This window comes from Trichosurus vulpecula, chromosome 8 (assembly GCF_011100635.1).
Source record: "Trichosurus vulpecula isolate mTriVul1 chromosome 8, mTriVul1.pri, whole genome shotgun sequence".
NCBI classification, from domain to species: domain Eukaryota; kingdom Metazoa; phylum Chordata; class Mammalia; order Diprotodontia; family Phalangeridae; genus Trichosurus; species Trichosurus vulpecula.
In genome coordinates, this window is record NC_050580.1 from 38,816,739 (window position 1) to 38,836,209 (window position 19,471).

The 19,471-nt window shown below is 43.2% G+C and overlaps 2 pseudogenes; both read left to right on the forward strand.

The window, feature by feature from the left end:
• Nucleotides 1-673: 673 nt before the first annotated feature.
• LOC118829463 lies at nucleotides 674-11,279 on the forward strand (annotated as a pseudogene).
• Nucleotides 11,280-18,101: 6,822 nt separating this feature from the next.
• Nucleotides 18,102-19,471, forward strand: part of LOC118828057 — a 38,435-nt pseudogene continuing 37,065 nt past the window's right edge.

A 19,471-nucleotide genomic window follows, 5' to 3' on the forward strand; every position in this document is an offset into this window, starting at 1 on the left:
TTTAGGGACTTTTCAATTTTTTCCATGTTTTCTTTTACCATCCTAATTTGGTTTTTAAAATCCTCCTTTAGCACTTCCAGCAATGCTTTTTGGGCTGGAGACCAGTTCACATTATCTTTTGAGGTATCAGATGTATCTACAGTGTCATTGTTGTCCTCTTTCAAATTGGTATTTTGATCATGCCTGTCTCCATAAAACGAATCTATTTTCCTCCATTTTTTTGTGTGTGTGTGAGTTCTTCTTCATGTTGGTTTGTCTTTTCCTGGCTTTACAACAAATTTATGCCTTTGTGACTCAGGGCTCTCTGTCCCAGCTTTCTTATTCTGGGGATTGTGAGTCTAGAATTATAGCCTTCAGTTTCCTGAGTTGTGGGGGAGGGGTCTAGTTCCCTGATGTCTCACTCCCTATCGGTGCTCTCCAGCACTGTTGCTCTTCAGCAATGGTCTCAGCTGTTTGTTGTTTGAGCTGATGTCTGGCGCTTCCCCTGGGGGAGCAAGATTTCATCTGAGCTCCTGGTGTTGACCTCTCCCTGCTCTGCCCCTCTGGGACTAATGAACTTCTACTATTTGACCACTGAAGCCCCACTTCTTTCTCCTCTGTTCCAGCGTTCTTTTTTTTCCCGAGGAATTCTCTGGGTGATCGGGGAGGGATTAGAGCTGTTTACCTGGCCATTATGTCTCCTGGAAGTTCAAGAAACCGAGTTTCAGTCCTTCGGGCTGCAAGCCTCAGGAGTCGATATTTCACAGCCGGTGGCATTCCGCTGCCTCTCATGGCTTCCACAGACTGCCCTCATGTGTTGGGAGGCCTGGGAATCTCCGCTGGTTTCCTTGAGTAAGTTCTTATAAGTGGAAAACAATACAATTCTGGAGTTCTGTGGGAGCATTATTTTTCAGATCTTGGGTTTCATTACTTGATGTGTCACATGAACAGGGTTCTGTGATAGGAAAAGATTCTACAATCTTTAATTCACTTCACTTCAGCTACACATACAGTGATTGTGAGCATTGTCAAGGTTTGATTAATCATGTTAAGTTGCACTGTGAGCATCTGACCCATAAGAGAGGCTATTCTGAGAAATATAATCATTAGTATATTCATTACATGTATGATATCAATTATTATAAAAATTGTAATTCCCTTCACAGTCCTTTTCCTTTGATCTCTTTGGGATACAGACCTAGTAGTAGTAATGCTAGGTTCAAGGATATGAAGAGTTCTATAGGCCAAGATGGCAGCTTTAAAGCAGGGACATGTCTAAAGCTCTTCCCCAGAACCCTCCAAACACCTATAAAAATGACTCTGAACAATTTCTAGTACTGCGGAACCCACAAAATAGCATAAAGAAGCAGGGCTCCAGCCCAGGAAAGCCCGGATGGTCCCTGGGTAAGGTGTGTCACATGGAGCTGGGAGGAAAGCAGAGAAGAGTCAAGTGTGGGCTGGTCCCACACCAACCAGAACAGGAGCCATGTAGAACAGGCCCTAGCACCCTGAATCAGTGAGCTGTGGCAATTACCATACTTCTCAACCCACAAACCCCAAAGAAAATAGAGAAAGTTAATGGGAAAAAACTTCAGGGACAGAGTGAAAGGAGTTCACGTTTCAGCCACCACCACGGGGGCAGTGGAGGAGTTGCAGTTGCTGCAGGCCCCAGGCCCACCTGGTGGGAAGGATTAAGGGGCAAATCCCAGAGGGAGTGCAGAGCCTGCTCAGATCTGAGTCGTGGTATGGGTTAGCTGTTCTTGGGGTAGAAAGTAGTGTGGCTGAACATTCTGTGTAGAAAAAGCTCTGAAAACAACAGTGCAGCCCATCAAGTTTGGGACAAAGTACTCTATACTTTAAAAGCAGTCATACCCTGATGAAATACTCAAGGGTCAAGTAGTTGGCTGGGAACATGGCCAGGCAGGGAAAAAAGACTCAGATTCAGATTCAGACTTTGGAATCTTTTTTAGTGACAAAGAACACCAAAACATACAGCCAGAAGAAGTCAACAAAGTCAAAGAGCCTACATTAAAAGCCTCCAAGGCAAACATGAACTGGTCCCAGGCCATGGAAGAGCTCAAAAAGGATTTGGAAAAGCAAATTAGAGAAGTAGAGGAAAAATTGGCAAGAGAAATGAGAAGGATGCGAGAAAACCATGAAAAACAAGTCAATGACTTGATAAAGGAGACCCAAAAAATGCTGAAAAATACACTGAAGGAAACAACACCTTAAAAAATAGACTAACTCAAATGGCAAAAAAGCTCCAAAGAGTCAATGAGGAGAAGAATGCCTTGAAAGGCAGAATTAGCCAAATGGAAAAGGAGGTCCACAAGACCACTGAAGAAAATACTACCTTTAAAATGAGATTGGAGGAAGTGGAAGCTAGTGACTTGATGAGAAATCAAGATATTACAAAACAGAACCAAAGGAATGAAAAAGTGGAAGACAATGTGAAATATCTCATTGGAAAAACCACTGACCTGGAAAATAGATCCAGGACAGATAATCTAAAAATTATTGGACTACCTGAAAGCCATGATCAAAAAAAGAGCCTAGATATTATCTTTCAAGAAATTATCAAGGAGAACTGCCCTGTTCTTCTAGAGCCACAGGACAAAATAGAAAGTGAAAGAATCCATCGATCACCTCCTCAAATAGATCCCAAAAAGAAGTCTCCTAGGAATATTGTCGCCAAATTCCAGAGCTCCCAGATCAAGGAGAAAATACTGCAAGCAGCCAGAAAGAAACAATTTGAGTATTGTGGAAACACAATCAGAATAATCCAAGATCTAGCAGCTTCTACATTAAGAGATCGAAGGGCTTGGAATACGATATTCCGGAGGTCAATGGAGCTAGGATTAAAAGCTAGAATCACATACCTAGCAAAACTGAGTATCATGCTCCAAGGGAAAATATCAACTTTCAGTAAAATAGAAGACTTTCAAGCTTTCTCAGTGAAAAGACCAGAGCTGAATAGAAAATTTGACTTTCAAACACAAGAATCATGAGAAGCATGAAAAGGTAATCAAGAAAAAGACCAAAAAAAAAGAAATTGCAAGGGACTTACTAAAGTTGAACTGTTTTGTTGACATTGCTACATGGAAAGATGAGGTGTATGATTCATGAGACCTCAGTATTAGGGTAGCTGAAGGGAATATGCATATATACATATACACTTATGTATATATACATACATATATATGTGTATATATATATATATGTGAATGTGTATGTATGTGTATATGTATGTGTATATATGTGTGTGTGTATATGTGTGTATGTGTGTGTGTGTATATATATATTTATATACGTATGTATGTATGTATATGTAGAGGGAGAGAGAGAGAGAGAGAGAGACAGAGAGAGGGCACAGGGTGAGGCGAAGGTGATTCTTGTTTTAATGCTAACTCCATTGACCTCCGGAATATCATATTCCAAGCCTTTCCATCCCTCAATATAGAAGCTGCTAGATCTTGTGTTATCCTGATTGTCTTTCCACAATACTCAAACTGTTTCTTTTTGGCTGCTTGCAGTATCTTCTCCTTAATCTGGGAGCTCTGGAATTTGGCAACAATATTCCTAGGAGTTTTCCTTTTGGAGATCTTTTTCAGGAGGTGATCGGTGGTTTCCTTCAATTTCTATAGTACCCTCTGGCTCTAGAATATTAGGGCAGTTCTCCTTTATAATTTCTTCAAAGATGATATCTAGGCTCTTTTTTGATCATGGCTTTCAGGTAGTCCAATAATTTTTAAATTATTTCTTCTGGATCTATTTTCCAGATCAATGGTTTTTCCAATGAGATATTTCACATTATCTTCCACTTTTTCATTCCTTTGGGTCTGTTTTATAATATCTTGATTTCTCATCAAGTCACTAGCTTCCATTTGGTCCAACCTAATTTTTAAGTTAATATTTTCTTCAATGGTCTTTTGGACCTCCTTTTCCATTTGGCTAATTCTGCTTTTCAAGGCATTCTTCTCCTCATTGGCTTTTTGGAGCTCTTTTGCCATTTGAGTTAGTCTATTTTTAAGGTGTTATTTTCTTCAGTATTTTTTTGTCTCCTTTAGCAAGTAATTGACTTGTTTTTCATGGTTTTATCACATCACTCTCATTTCTCTTCCCCATTTTTCCTCTACTTCTCTAACTTGTTTTTCCAAATCCTTTTTGAGTCTTCCATGACCTGAGACCAGTTCATGTTTTTCTTGGAGGCTTTTCTTGTAGGCTCTTTGACTTTGTTGACTTCTTCCGCCTGTATGTTTTGGTCTTCTTTGTCACCAAAGTAAGATTCCAAAGTCTGAGACTGAGTCTGGGTGCAGAGAGAGAGAGAGAGAGCAGACACAGGGTGTGTTGAAGATGAAGGGAAGATATCTAAAAGAAATAAAATCAAATTAAGGGATGACAGAGGAATATATTGAGAGAGGGAGATATGGAGAGATAGAATGGGGTGGATTATCTCACATAAAGGTGGCAAGAGGAAGCAGTTCTGTGGGAGGAGGGAAGGAGGGGGGGGGGGAAGGAGTGAATCTTGCTCTCATCAGATTGGGCCTGAGAAGGGAATACCATACATACTCAATTGGGTATCTTACCCCACAGGAACAAAAGAGGAAGAAGATTTAAAAAGGGGGGGATGATGGAGGGGAGGGCAGATGGGGGTGGAGGTAATCAAAAACAAACACTTTTGAAAGGGTACAGGATCAAGGGAGAAAATTCAATAAAGGGGGATGGGTTGGGAAGGAGCAAAATATAGTTAGTCTTTCACAACATGAATATTGTGGAAGGGTTATACACAATGATACACATGTGGCCTATGTTGAATTGCTTGACTTCTTAGGGCGGGTGGGAGGAAAGGGAAGAGGGGAGAGAATTTGGAACATAAAGGTTTAAAAACAGATGTTCAAGAACAAAAAAAAGTTTTTGCATGCAACTAGAAAATAAGATACACAGTCAATGGGACGTAGAAATTTATCTTGCCCGACAAGAAAGGAAGGGAAAAGGGGATGGGAGGGGAGTGGGGTGACAGAAGGAAGGGCTGGCTAGGGAACAGGGCAACCAGAATATACACCATCTTGGAGTTGGGGGGAGGGTAGAAATGGGAAGAAAATTTGTAATTCAAACTCTTGTGAAAATCAATGCTGAAAACGAAATATGGTAAATAAATAAATTTTAAAAATAAAAAAAATTGTTTTTACATGGGAAAAAATAAAATATTAAATAAAAAAAAACAAGAATCACCTACCCAGCAAAACTGAGTATCATGTTCCAAGGCAAGATATGGATTTTCAATAAAGTGTTACGGGCCGATTTAGAGCTGAGCCCTGTCCTCCTCGGACCTCCAGGCCCAGGGGCCTGCTGAGATAGACTCAAGGCCTTGGGATGGGGATGGAGCCAGGAGGAGGGGTGTTGCCTTTGTTGCCTCCCTAGCAATTCCAGGTCGGACCTGCCTGACCACGTGGAACTTCCGGCTCTCTGGCAGAGCATGTGGAACTTCTGGCTGCCTGGCCACGTGGAGTTTCTGGTCTTTGCCTGGACTGCCTGTCCGCAGGGAGCTTTGGGTAGTGCGGGAAGAGAAGGGGAGGAGAGTAGGCGGAGTCAGGGCGGTCCTAGGACCCAGGTGTATTGAGTTTTCACCTGTCCTTCACCCACATAACCAAAGAATGTACCTACGTCACTAAAGGTATAAATGTGCTGCTTGCTGAAATAATAAATGGAGTCCTTCACCATCTTTTCGGCTCCCGCCCTGTACATCGTCCGCAAGATCAGGTCCTTTGCCTAGGCAGAGGCCTGGGGCTTGGGGGGAACCCCGAGCATAGTTACGAGGCTTCGGAAGCTCGTAACGGTAAAGGACCTTCAAGCTTTCTCAGTGAAAAGACCAGAGCTGAATAGAAAATTTGACTTTCAAATACAAGAATCAAGAGAAGCATGAAAAGGTAATCAAGGAAAGGAAATTCTAAGGGACTTACTAAAGTGGTACTATTTTGTTTACATATATATACATACATATATATAATATATATATTATATATATATATTATATATATATATATATAGACAGAGGGCATAGGGTGAGTTCAATATGAAGGGATGATATCTAAAACATAAAATTGAATTAAGGGATGAGGGAGGAATATATTGGGAAAGGGAGAGATAGAATGGGATAAATTATCTTGCATAACAGTGGCAAGAAAAAGCAGTTCTGTAGGAAGGGAAGAGGGAGCAGGTGACGAGGAATGAGCAACTCTTGCTCTCATCGGATTTGACCTGAGGAGGGAATAACATACACACTCAATTGGGTATCTAGCCCCACAGGAAAGAAGAAGTAAGGAGATAAAAAAGCGGGGACGATAGAAGGGAGGGCAGATAGGGGAAGGAGGTAATCAAAAACAAACACTTTCAAAAAGGGACAGAGTCAAGGGAGAAAACTGAACATAGGATTGGATAGGAAGGAGCAAAACATCGTTAGTCTTTCACAACATGAGTATTGTGGAAGGATTTTAGGTAATGATACACATGTGGCCTATGTTGAATTTCTTGCCTTCTTGGGATGGGTGGGTGGGGAGGGAAGACAGGAACTCAAGTTTTAAAAGCAAATGCTCAAAAAAAAGTTTTTGCGTGCAACTAGGAAATAAGATATACAGGCAATGGGGCATAGAAATCTATCTTGTCCTACAAGAAAATAAGGGAAAATGGGGTGGGGGTGGGGAGTGGGGTGAGAGAAGGGAGGGCTGACTGGGGAAAGTGGCAATCAGAATATATGCCATCGAGGGCTCTTGAGATGGTGTGGATTATGATACTCCGGGCAGCTGTAGCTAAGGAGCTCTCCAGCTTGTAAACCTGGATGCTGAGACTTTGTTGAACTCTGGGTTAAAATTGCTCCAAAGAATATGTCCCACATGCCAGAGAACAAGATATAAATACTCCTCACTCTTCACTCAAGTGGTCCATAATGTCAAGGAGGAAAATGTGCCCATATTATACATATGTGGAAACAAATGTAAACAGAGGTTAAGCAACTTTACTTAGGATCAAACAACTGGTGAAATTTACTATGAGGGAGCCAAGATGGCCACATGTAAACAGCGTCTTACCGGAGCTCTCTCACAAGGCCAGTCAGATTCCTATAAAGAAGTGAATTTGAGCAGATTTTAGAGAGTTAGAAACAGCGAGCAGTCTGAGTGGGGCAAATTTCCGAGCCAGGAGAGTCTGAAAGGCCGAAGGCACGAATCTGTAGGCTTGGAGAATGCTCGGCGTGTGGAGCTGCTCCAGACCAAAGCAGAAGCATCCGGCTGTGAAACCCACATGGGAGACAGGCTAGGAGAAAGCTGAGCACCTGAAACCAGCGAAGATCCCCAGGCCTCCCAACACAGGACGGCAGTCTGTGGAAGTGACGAGAGGCAGCGCAATGCCCCAGGCCGTGAAATATCAACTCCTGAGGCTTGCAGCCCAAAGTCATGAAACGTGGCATCCTGAACTTCTGGGAGACATAATGGACAGGTAAACGGCTCTAATCCCTCCCTTCCCCACCCAGAGAATTCCTCGGGAAAAAAAAAAACGCTGGAAGAGAGGAGAAACAAGTGGGGCTTCACTGGTCAAATAGTAGAGGTTCATTAGTCCCAGAGGGGCAGAGCTGGCAGGGGTCAACACCAGGAGCCCAGACATACCCTTGCACCCCTAGGGGAAGTGCCAGACATCAGCTCAAACACCAAACAGCTGAGAGCATTGCTGAAGAGCAACAGTGCTGGAGAGCACCCCTAGGAAAAGAGACATCAGGGAGTCAGACCCCTCCCCCACACCTCATGAAACTGAAGGCTATAAATCTAGACTCACTAGACAGACAGCCCTGAGGGTGCCCCCACAGCTCTGACTGCTGCCCTATGATAGGAGCTTGGCTAGGACCAGTCTGTGACTACAAGCTCAGGATTCCAATCAATGCATTCCAGTAACCTCAAAGTGAGGAACTCTCCACCAGGAAACACACAGAGTGAACAGAAATCAAAGCAGGAGGTGATGGTCCATCCCCCCACAGTGATGCCCCATCTGGAAACCCCGAGCTGGATTCCAAATTCTCCAATTCAGGTAAACAGTGGGGTTCAGCTAGCCAGTCCCACTCATCCCCCTGTGGCTGCAAGAGTGGGTGTGACCCCCCTCCAAAGCACTCCCTGGCCCAGGTGGGAGTATGGGGCTGAAGAACGGGGCTGGAAATGGTGCCAAGTGAAAGAGGAGGAGGGAGAGAAGTATTTCGGTGGACTCGTTTGGTCAGAGGGACACCGGGATGCCGAATGGAGACTCTGAAATCAAAGAGTGTAATTCTGCAGATCATATAAAGCCCCAGGATTCCCAGCATCCCACACAGGTCCAATGTGGGAGTTCCCTTTGGCCCTCAGGGACACAAAGATGTGCCCTTTTCCCCTGAGGAGATGGTCCCACCCCCCCATGAATTCCCAGCAGGGGCCCATTGGCCCAGACGACCTGGATCACATGACTCCTGAGCAGATGGCCTGGCTGAAGCTGCAGCAGGAGTTTTATGAGAGGAGAAAGAAGCAGGAGCAGGTGGCCATGCAGCAATGCTCCCCGCAGGACATGATAGTCCATTATCATGGGCCCCGAAGAGTGGTCCCAGGCCCTCCCCTGCCCTACCAGATGGCGTCCCAAGAAGGCTGGGTACCTGCAGGGCTAGAGCCCTTCCCTGACCATATAAACATGCTTCATTTCCTAGCCCCCAGGGGTGAGGATCCTCCCCCCAACATGCCAGGAAGTCAAATGCATCTTCCAGAGTTTGCAGGAACGATGACCTCTGAAATGGAGGGGTCCAATATACCTAAACCTGTGTCCAGACCAGATCTTTCTGGAGTTAGTTGGCCAGATGATGTGCCCAAAATCCGGATAGCCGAAATTTCCCTCCAGGCCATGCGGTCTTCAGTAGCACTGGCTGAGGGGAATGCTTCTCAAATCCTCCAAGTTTGTCTGACAAGATGTTTCCACAACAGCTGGCAGGGAAGCAGTTGAGCCTCCCCCAGGGATGAGTATAGAAGGAATCAGGCCCAACATTGAGATGAACAGGATGATGCCAGGGTCTCAGTGTACATGGAGTCTGAGAATAATCCCTTTTTCCCTTATATACCAGTAGAGGGGCCCCTAAGCCCTTCCAGGGCTGACTTGAGAAAAGGAATACCACCACAGATTGGCCCTGGCTGGGAACTTGAATTTGGGATAGTTCCCAGTGGCATGAAGGGGCATATAAATCTGAACATCAATATGGGATCTAACCCACTGATGATACCTCAGAAAGTGAGGAAGGCTGGGGTGAGTCCTGAGGATATAATGAAACTTGGGCCAGGTAGCTTTGACATGCTTTGCTCCCAAAGAAAAGATGCTTCCCCTGCCATTTGGTGATCTCCCTCAACAGGAGTATGGCATGGGCCCTAGGCCTTTCCTTCCCATGTCTCCGGGTCTGGGCAGCAACAGTGGTCTTTGGAATCTCAGAGACCCAGTTGGGCCTGACCAAAGGACTAACAGCCAGCTCAGCTACATCCCACCACTACCTCTCAAACCATCCAGCAATGCTGCCAGCCTCAACACCACTTCCCCTGTTCAGCACTGTCTGGAATGTAAGCCCTTGTATATTTCTGTCACCGCTAGCCAGGTGCATTCTCCAGGATTAATCCTCTGAAGTCTCAGGGTGCAGTCACCAATGTTGGGTTCACTCTCAGGGAACTTTCAGTCACCCCAGACTCCATCACAGCTGGCAGGCATGCTGACAGGTCCAGCTGCTGCTGCTTCCATTAAGTCCCCTCAAGTTTTGAGGTCTTCTGCTGCTTCACCTGTTCACCTCAAGTCTCCATCACTTCCTGACCCTTCACCTGGATGGACCTCCTCTCCAAAACCTCCACTACAGAGTCCCAGGATCCCTCCAAACCACAAAATATATCTCACTATGGCTTCCCCAGCTACGATGGAAAATGTAGAGTCAGGTGGTCCACCACCTCCTACTGCTGGCCAGTCTGCTTCTGTGAATATTCCTAGAAGTCTTCCCTCTAGCACCCCATACACAATGCTTCCAGAACCAGCCCTTTCCCAGAATCCTCTCTCCATCATGATGTCTTTAATGTCAATGCCCAGTTCCACCCCTCCTTACCATGATACCATCATACCAGTTCGGATGATGACTCTCCTCCAGCTCTATATCCCAACTTGCCATCAATGAATACCATGCCAGGAATGGGCCAAACCTAGGAGTTCTGATGCCAACCCTTAGCTTGATGGGAATGACCCATCCACTCTCTCACTCCAACCAGATGTCCTCTCCAAATGCTATGGGACCCAGTATACCTCCTCATAGGGCTCCTATGGGGCCCAGTCTGATGTCACACAATTCAATGATGGGGCACAGATCCCAAGAGCCTCCCATGGTACCTCAAGGACGAATGGGGTTTCCCCAGGGATTCCCTCCAGTACAGTCTCCTCCATAGCAGGTATCATTTCCCCACCATGGCCCCAATAGGGGGTCAAGGCACTTTTCCAGGAGGCATGGATTTTCCTGGGGAGGGACCCCTGGGCCATGCTAGCAACCTGCCCCAAAGTTCCACAGATCCAGCACCTTGTAAGCTTGGAGGCCCAGGGGGTCCTAACTCTTTCACCATCCTGGGAAACAACATGCCTTCAGTTTTCACAGATCCAGACCTACAGGAATTAATTCAACCTGGAGCCACTGGAATACCTGAGTTGAATCTGTCCTGGATTATCCCATCAGAGAAGTCCAGAAAGACACTGCAGCATTTTCCTCAGGGGAGGTCCCAGGCTGAAAACAGCCCCAGGGTCCCGGGCCTGAGTTCTCAGACATTCAGGGTATGATAGGAGAGCAAGCCCCAAGAATGGGACTAGCATTGCCTGGCATGGGGGGGCCCAGGTCCAGTGGGAGCTCCAGATATCCCCCTTGGTACAAGTCCATCCATGCCAGGAGACAACCCAGTGAGACCATCTGCCTTTCTGCAGCAAGACATGAAGGGACCTCGCCATCTGATGATGTCACCAGTACAATCTGCAATACCTGGCCAGTCCACCCTGATGAGCAACAGAGCAGCTGTGGTAGGCATGATTCCTTGCAAGGATCGGGCCTCTGCTGGACTATAGACCCAGTCAGGGCCTGTGGGCTCTCCAGACATGAAGATGTCAATACAAGGCATGATGGGACCCCAACAGAACATCATGATCCCCCCACAGATGAGGCCTCAAGGCATGTCTGCTGATGTGGGCATGGGTGGATTTACCAAGGACCTGGAAACCCAGGAAACATGATGTTTTAAGCTGCTAAGACTGGATGTGCTGATCCTTGTCAAGATGAGATTTCAGGTCCTGAGAGCTGTTTTATGGGCTCCAGGAGGTACAGTTGGTCACACAATGGGAGAACAGAGACCTGAGGGCTACTTTGAGGGGAAAACAAAAACAAAAACAAAAAAAAAACTCAGATGTATGAATTTACCTAAAAACAAATTATTCATTTAATCAACAAGTGTGTTTTTTTAAGATTTATTTTTTTAAATTAATTTTGAGGACTTGGTTATCCCATGATGGCACCTACTTTTGAGAGTCTGTAGCTATACTTTGAGAATTGCTATTTGTCATGAGTCGCACCATTTTCTGTATGTTTAAGTCCTTTGGCCTGGATTCGCTCTGGACTCTTATTTTTTGTTTATTTGTTTGTTTTATTTGAGGTTTCATTTTTTTGTGTGTACTGTACTATATTGTAAAAGGTAATTTAGCAGAGACTTTAGTGAGAGGAGAATGGGAATGAATGCCGGGCTGTTTACCTTGGGTGGAGAAGCCATGGGCAGACTTCTGTACTGTTTTCTTTCAACTCCATTTTATAGAAAAACCAAACTGCAACCTCAGAGCAGATTATTAATGAAAAACACAAAAAAGTAACTAAGTTCAGCAGGGCATGGGGAGAGGAAGGGGCTTTCTTTTAAAGTAATAAAGTTTAGGACATAACCACAGATATGTGGATTCTATGACGACTAACCCTGATAGACTTTGCTCTTCTCAGCTCTACAAGTTGCAAAGACAACTCCGAAAGACTCAGGATGAAAAATGCTATCTGCATCGAGAGAAAGAACTATGGAGTCTGAATGCAGATTGAGGCACACTTTATGCTCACTCGCATTTTTTTAGCTTTGTTTTCTTCTCTTTTGTTTTTTTTCTTTGGTGGGGGGTTTGGTTCTGTTTCTTCTTTCTCATGATTAATTCCATTGGTCATAATTCTTCTTTACAACTTGACTGTCAGCAGAAAAAAATCATATCTAGCAAAGCCAAGCATAATCATGAATGGGGAAAAATAGACATTTAATGAATCATCCACCTTTCAAGATTTCATTTTATAGAAATCCTTGAACATAACAGAAGATTTGACATGCAAGAGCCAATAAAAATATAAGGTACATAGGAAAGACTAGTTACAAATGACTCAATAAGCACATACTGTTTACCTTTTATATACGTAAAAGGTAAAACATGTATCTAAGATTGCTATTAGTAATTGGGTAGTTCATTAGAAAGATTGGGGCAGACTTTAGTATGATATGATTTTTAAAAGTAAAACCATTTAGGAACAGCTAAAAAGAGTAATTATCTTATATAAATGACATTTGAGAGGAAGAAACAACAAAGAGGAATTAGATGGGGGAGGAGACCTATTAATTCTGGAAGCCTATTTTCATTGAGAATGGGTTAAAGAGAGAACAATATGTATATATCTAGAAGAGTACAAATGTTTTCTAAATTCATGAAGAGATAAAATACTAGGACAATGGGGGAGAGGATAAGGGAGGAATCTTTAGGGTGGAAGGTGAGGGAACAGGTCAAAGATGGGTATAGAAGGGTGTTTTGATTTACTTGTATGTGTATGCATGTGTGTATCTGCAGGTAATTGTGCCATCTTAGGTGGGGAAGAAGAGGAAAAAAGGACAAAGTAAAAAGTGCACAGCATAGAATAAAATAAAACTTATAAGAAAGCAAACAAAAGATAGACAGCTCTCAACACAATGTTTAGTATTTATCATATAAGCTATCTTGAAATGGAAATTTATTACTGTATATTTTGAATCCCCTCTCACATTCTGCATTGTACATGGCAATGCTTTTTTTTCTTTTCTTCTTTTGTATTATTTTAGTTTTAGATTTCTCTGTTTTTTTCTTTTTTATTTTGAATCTAAGTTCTCAAAAATTACAAAAAGAGAAAATTATAATTTGTCCTAATATGATTGATACACTAGGGAATGTGTTGAACATAACATGAATTTTGGGTTTGCTTCCTGAGAAGTGACAAAAACGCATAAAATGGTATCACTTCACAATAATTTGTGAGTTGCCATTCTTTCCATGCACACTTACACAAGGAAACCTAAGGCCTTGGACAAGGTAAAGTGCCACGTTGTAGTGTATAATTTATGGTACCATTAGGAGCTCTAACCAAGGAAGCGTGGTCCTCACTCTCTCTCTTTCCAATGCTTCCTCTTGGCCTCTAGACACAAGGCTCAGAAGTTCAGCCTGCCCTGCAGCGTAGGGCTCAGTCATTTTGTTCAGTAATTTTAGACAATGTGTCATTCTCCTTGGGAAAGGAACCAAATGAGAAATGAACACCTCTGCCTCCTCTCTCTTGTTCGCATTATTGTCTTATGAACCCTAAGCAAGTGTCCTTTCCCTTGATTAATCTTGCTTTGCACAGGCCTTCCCCACTTAAATCCAATTAACTTGCCAAGTCATGGCATCACCTCCATGATGTTATGGACCTCAAGAACTAAGGAGAAGCAAAAGTAGCACTAAATCACAGAATCACTCAGGGCTTAGGTTTTTGCATTTGAAAAATGAGGTAAGGGGGCAGAGCTAAGATGGCAGAGTGAAAGCAGCAACTCATCAGAGCTCCCCCATAAATTCTGTCAGTTCCATCTAAGAAGTGAATTTGAACAAATTTTGAGAAGGCAGAATCCACTGGGAGATAGAGTGTGGTGGATTTCCAGCCCAAGACAGGCCAGGAAGGTCAGCAGGAAGGCTCTGTTGCATCTGGCTGGGAGATCACTGAATGCACCGGCTAGACCACAAACTCAGCCATAGTGGAGCTAAAGTTGCCTGGCCCTGGTGAACTCGGTCGTCTGTAGCAGTAGCAATCTCCAAACCTCTCAGCACATGAGGAGGGGTCTCTCAGAACTGGGTGAGACAAAAGTGCAGGACCTGCAGCAGCAGTGGCAGCTACTCCTGAAGATATCAGCCCACAGACAAGTCACATACTTGAACTTCCAGGAACCATGATGGCAGAGTATAGTAAATACTTTCATGCCCTCCTTGTTAACCTTGAACAACCTGGAGAATATTGCCCCAGGAAAAATCCTGGAATAGTGGATCCTAGGAGTACAGCAGTTTTTAGCTCAGGAGGCTAGGAAGATTTAAGGGAAGGGTCCCTCCTGCAGTGGCAAAAGGGGTCCAAGGCAGGGCCAGAGTCATTCTGGCAAGCCCCATCTCAGCAGACCAGCAGGAAATCCTGAGCCCCGGGGTGAGGGGGAGCCAGCAAGCACTAACACCAGGACCTTACATATGCCCCTGTAAAGCCAGAAGAATATGCAGAGCCCAGCAAAGGAGTCCACCAGTGGCTGAGCCTATCCAGCGCTAGGGGAGAAGATAACTTCCAGTGGCCAGACCCCCCTCCCCCACACCTCACACTGTGAGCTTCAGTGTAACCCTGGGAAAAATCAGAAGAGCCTGGCCTCTGCACACACCAGCTAGCTCCAGCTCAGCACCAAATGAGCACGAGCAATATGTATGTATGTATGTATGTGTATACATATATATGTATATGCATATGTATGTATGTATATGTATATATGTATATGCATATGTATGTATACACACATACATATATATGTATATATATATATATATATATATATATATATATATATATAAGCAATGATCCATTTTAACAAGCAACCACCATAAATAATGAACAAACTAGAAAAGAAAAGACCATAAAATCTTATTATGGAGACAGGAAAGATCAAAATATATATTCAGAACAGGACAGTATTGAATGTGTACTCACATCTAAAAGTTCAAAAGGTAATATGAACTGGTCTCAAGCCCAAAAAGAATTCTTGGAAGAGCTCAAGAAAGAATTTAAAAACCAAATTAGAAAGGTGGAAGAAAAATTGACCAAGGATTTTAAAAATGGAAATGACAAAATGAAAAAAAAATCACTGAAGAGAACTATTTCTTTTTTTTATTTTAATTTTTATTTTTTTATTTAATATATTTAGTTTTCAGCATTGATTTTCACAAGAGTTTGAATTACAAATTTTCTCCACATTTCTACCCTCCCCCCCACTCCAAGATGGTGTATATTCTGGTTGCCCTGTTCCCCAGTCAGCCCTCCCTTCTGTCACTCCACTCCCCTCCCATCCCCTTTTACCTTCCTTTCTTGTCGGGCAAGATAAATTTCTACGTCCTATTGCCTGTGTATCTTATTTTCTAGTTGCATGCAAAAACTTTTTTTGCTTTTGTTTTTGAACATCTGTTTTTAAAACTTTGAATTCCAAATTCTCTCCCCTCTTCCCTTCCCACCCACCCTCCCTAAGAAGTCAAGCAATTCAACATAGGCCACATGCATATCATTATGTATAACCCTTCCACAATACTCATGTTCTGAAAGACTCACTATATTTTGCTCCTTCTTAACCTATCCCCCTTTATTGAAGTTTCTCCCTTGACCCTGTCCCCTTTCAAAAGTGTTTGTTTTTGATTACCTACACCCCCATCTTCCCTCCTTTCTATCATCCCCAAGATGGTGGCTGAAAAGCCGGGAATGGTGTGAGCTCCCCGCTGAGTCCCTCCAAAAACCTATAAAAAATGGCTCTGAACCAATTCTAGAACTGCAGAACCCACAAAAGAGCAGAGGGAAGCAGGGCTCCAGCCCAGGACAGCCTGGATAGTCTCTGGGTGAGGTCTATCCCACATGGAGCTGGGAGCAGAGCAGAGTGGAGCAGAGCCCAGCATGAGCAGCAAGGACCAACCAGACCAGGAGCTGGGAGAAGTGTGCCCTAGCACCCTTAAACAGTGAGCTGCAGCAGTTACCAGACTTCTCAACCCACAAACACCAAAGACAACAGAGAATGTTAGTGGGAAAAGCTGCGGGAGTGGAAGGAGTTCATGGTTCGGCTACTGCCCCAGGGGCAGCGGAGGTGGGGCAGCTATAGAAGTACAGCTGCAGTTGCTTCCGGCCCCAGGCCCACCTGGTGGGAGGAATTAAGTGACAGATCAGAGCAGGAGTGCAGAGCCTGCTGAAGATCTAAGTCCAGTCCGGGTTGGAGGTTCTTGGGGAAGGAGGAGTGCTGGTGTTGCAGAGCTGGTGCATCCACCCAGGCATAGAACTATTTCTTAAAAAGTAAAATCGGCCAAATGGAAAAGGAGGTACAGAGACTATGTGGAGAAAATAACTCCTTAAAAAGAAAAATTGACTAAATGGAAAAGGATTCACAAAAGCTAACTGAAGAGAATAATTCATTAAAAATAGAATTGGAAAAGTATAAGCTAATAACTCTATGAGGCATCAAGAATCAGTCAAACAAAATTTAAAGAATCTGCCCTACTAACGTTTTTCTTAATCACTTTTTCAAATCTGGAAATAAAACCAGAAACAAAACACTGATTTGCGGTATTTGTCAGTTGTCCAAGGTGTAAACGGTCACACTTGGAATTTAACAACAAGCTCTCTTGAGATGAACTGAGCTAGCTCTAGCACATCCTTGGGCAAGATCTTAATTCTTTATCTTCTTATTTTATTTCTGAAACTCTCAGAATCTCCTTTGTTCCAATAGAGCAAGAACTTTTGGAGGAATAGCACCTTTAGACAAATTCCCAGGTGATGCACTTTCTGTGAATGGAAGAGAGGGCAATAAGTGAATGTGGGCTAGTTGAGGCCCCACCCAGGTATACACAGTTCTTCATGAAGTGCTCTCCATATGCACGGCTGGCACATTAGATTATATTTGAAACTTTAAAGATCTGTGGGAAAGTCAGACATGTGGTAAGGCATACATTCTGCTGTGATGCTCTGTGTCTTGCACCTGACATGGAAGCAGAGGTCAGTATTAACAGAGAAATGTGTTCCATATCAATCCAATTGGGAAGAGCAGAAAGGATAAAGCTACCTATGGCTACAGTTTCAGTCTTAGATCCCTGGTTGTTCTCCAAACTAGAATGAGGTAGGTAATCCATAGAAGTATGTGTGAGAGATGGGTTCATGCTCTGCTTGAGGTGTCATAAGTAGATGAAGACATGTACCAAGGATGTTCAGAGGATGAGTATCATCAAGGACTGATACAGGAAAAGGCACCAGTATGAAAGCTCTTGGTCAGGAAGGCTAAAACTCAGAAGACATTCAAAGATCTAAAAATGTTGGGGATACCAAATATTCAAGTAAGAAGATGAAGAAAAAGACAGTTAGTAGGGAGAGCCCCTAGGGCAAGTGGGCCACAGCTCAAAGAGGACAGAATGAAGGCAGGGCATATTAATGCGTACTTTGTTGCCATCTCTCTCAAGAAGAAGGTTCCTCAAGATGGAGAAAGAACAAGCATGGTTAAGGAGTCAATTAAGCCCAATTTAACTTACAACATAAGAAGACAGCAGATACATTCTTAAATGTGAGGTCAAGTCTATAGGATCTTAGAATCTGGAGTCAATGACCACCACTTCTCCAGTTGAATTTGAATGTTTGCAGTCTCCTAAGTTCAACAGACATCCATAGGCCAACAGAAATTTGATTGTTGACAACCCACAAGCCCCAAAAAGATAAGCAGGACAAAGTACTTGCGTACCCCCACTTTCCCTGTGCAATTTAGGGCCCTTTTAGAGTCAGGAATAGATTGCAAAGCAGGAAATCCATAGGCATGTCCTTAATTACCTCTGATTTGCTGAGGCAATCAAAGTTAATGAAAAACTAATCCTGTTTGTTACAAGGACTATCTCTTTATTATCTGGACATTCCCACCCCTTGTTTTCTACCAATGATTATAAAAGTACAAAAGTACAAAAAGGCAACTCATCTGGTATGTCTGAGGCCTGTGGGACCATTTCCAAGGGCAATGGATCCTTGGGGACTCACCACTACTGCCTTTCTGGTTTGTGCCCTTTTCCTGACCTTCTTGCCACTATGGAGTCAAGGTTTCAAAACAGGGAAGCTTCCACCAGGTCCTCTTCCATTTATTGGAAACATCTTGCAATTGAATTCAAAAAACATTACTGCATCATTCTCATGTGTAAAGGGATTGGATTTGGGTTTTGGGTCCTAGCTGCTTGGAGTGTGGGGGGAGACATTAAGGCTTCAGATGTATAATTGAGTCAGGAATCATGGTGATTTAGAGTCTTAGGTCATGGATGGCATGAGTTAAGGGCTCTATAAGTAATATCTCTGTTAGCAATGATGTCAGGAATGCACTTACTCTTTTTGACAAAATTTCAGTAGCAGAAGAAATTCAACAAGAGGACCAAATCTTTACCTTTTGTAATGCATCATACTGGGGTCTAGGGGCACAAAACCAAAAATAAATCAGTCATTTAATAAGAACTTCAGTACCTATTATGGGACAAGCATTGTGCCAGACATAGGAGAGAAATATATGGTGAAATGACATAATCTCGCCTTGAAAAGAAATAGTTCCTCTCTTCCAGAAGCTTATGTTCTACTAGAGGGATACAACAAATTAATAGATAAGAAAGTAGAAGGTAATTAGAGGACAGAGAAAGCACTCATAATTGGAGGACCTGAAAAAAGTTTCAAGTATGACAGAACACTTGAGCTGAACTTTGAAGGAAAGGACAGATTCTGATTGGAAGAGACGGTGAGAATGAATTCCAAGAATGAGAAACAATCTAGGAAAAAGCAAGGAGTTGGGAGATAATATAGTCATCAGGGGAGTTTGGCAAGGATGTAAAGTTTGGGATAAGAGTCAACACAAAGCAAATCTGGGAAATTATGTTGGATCCAGCTGTGGAGGCATTTAATGTCATGGTAAGGAGGCATTAGGGAGTCCCTATAGACTTTTGAATAGAGGAATGACAAAGTCAGAACTGTGCCACAAGAATATCAAGTTGTTAGTTGTATGGATTGTTCATTGCAAAGGAAAAGTAGTAGAAGTAAGGGATTACACTTGGAGTCCATAGAAAGAATGAATAGAAATATCATTTATTATGTACCTACTATATGCTCAGTATTTTAGAGATAATAGAGAGTAAAAGATGTCAGCTGCATGTTGCTATGAAAGCTCTTGTGCTCTTTAAGGCAAATTAATAAAACTGATGATAATGCAGCATATTTAATGTCAATTCCACTGAGAAAAGTCATGTCTTTTTTCATACTGGACCACTGGATAGTGGCAGGACTTTGGTGGTGGGACTTTTCTTTTCTACTCTTTAGTAGCTGTGGTTTCAACATCTACAGAAGCAGTTGCCAGGG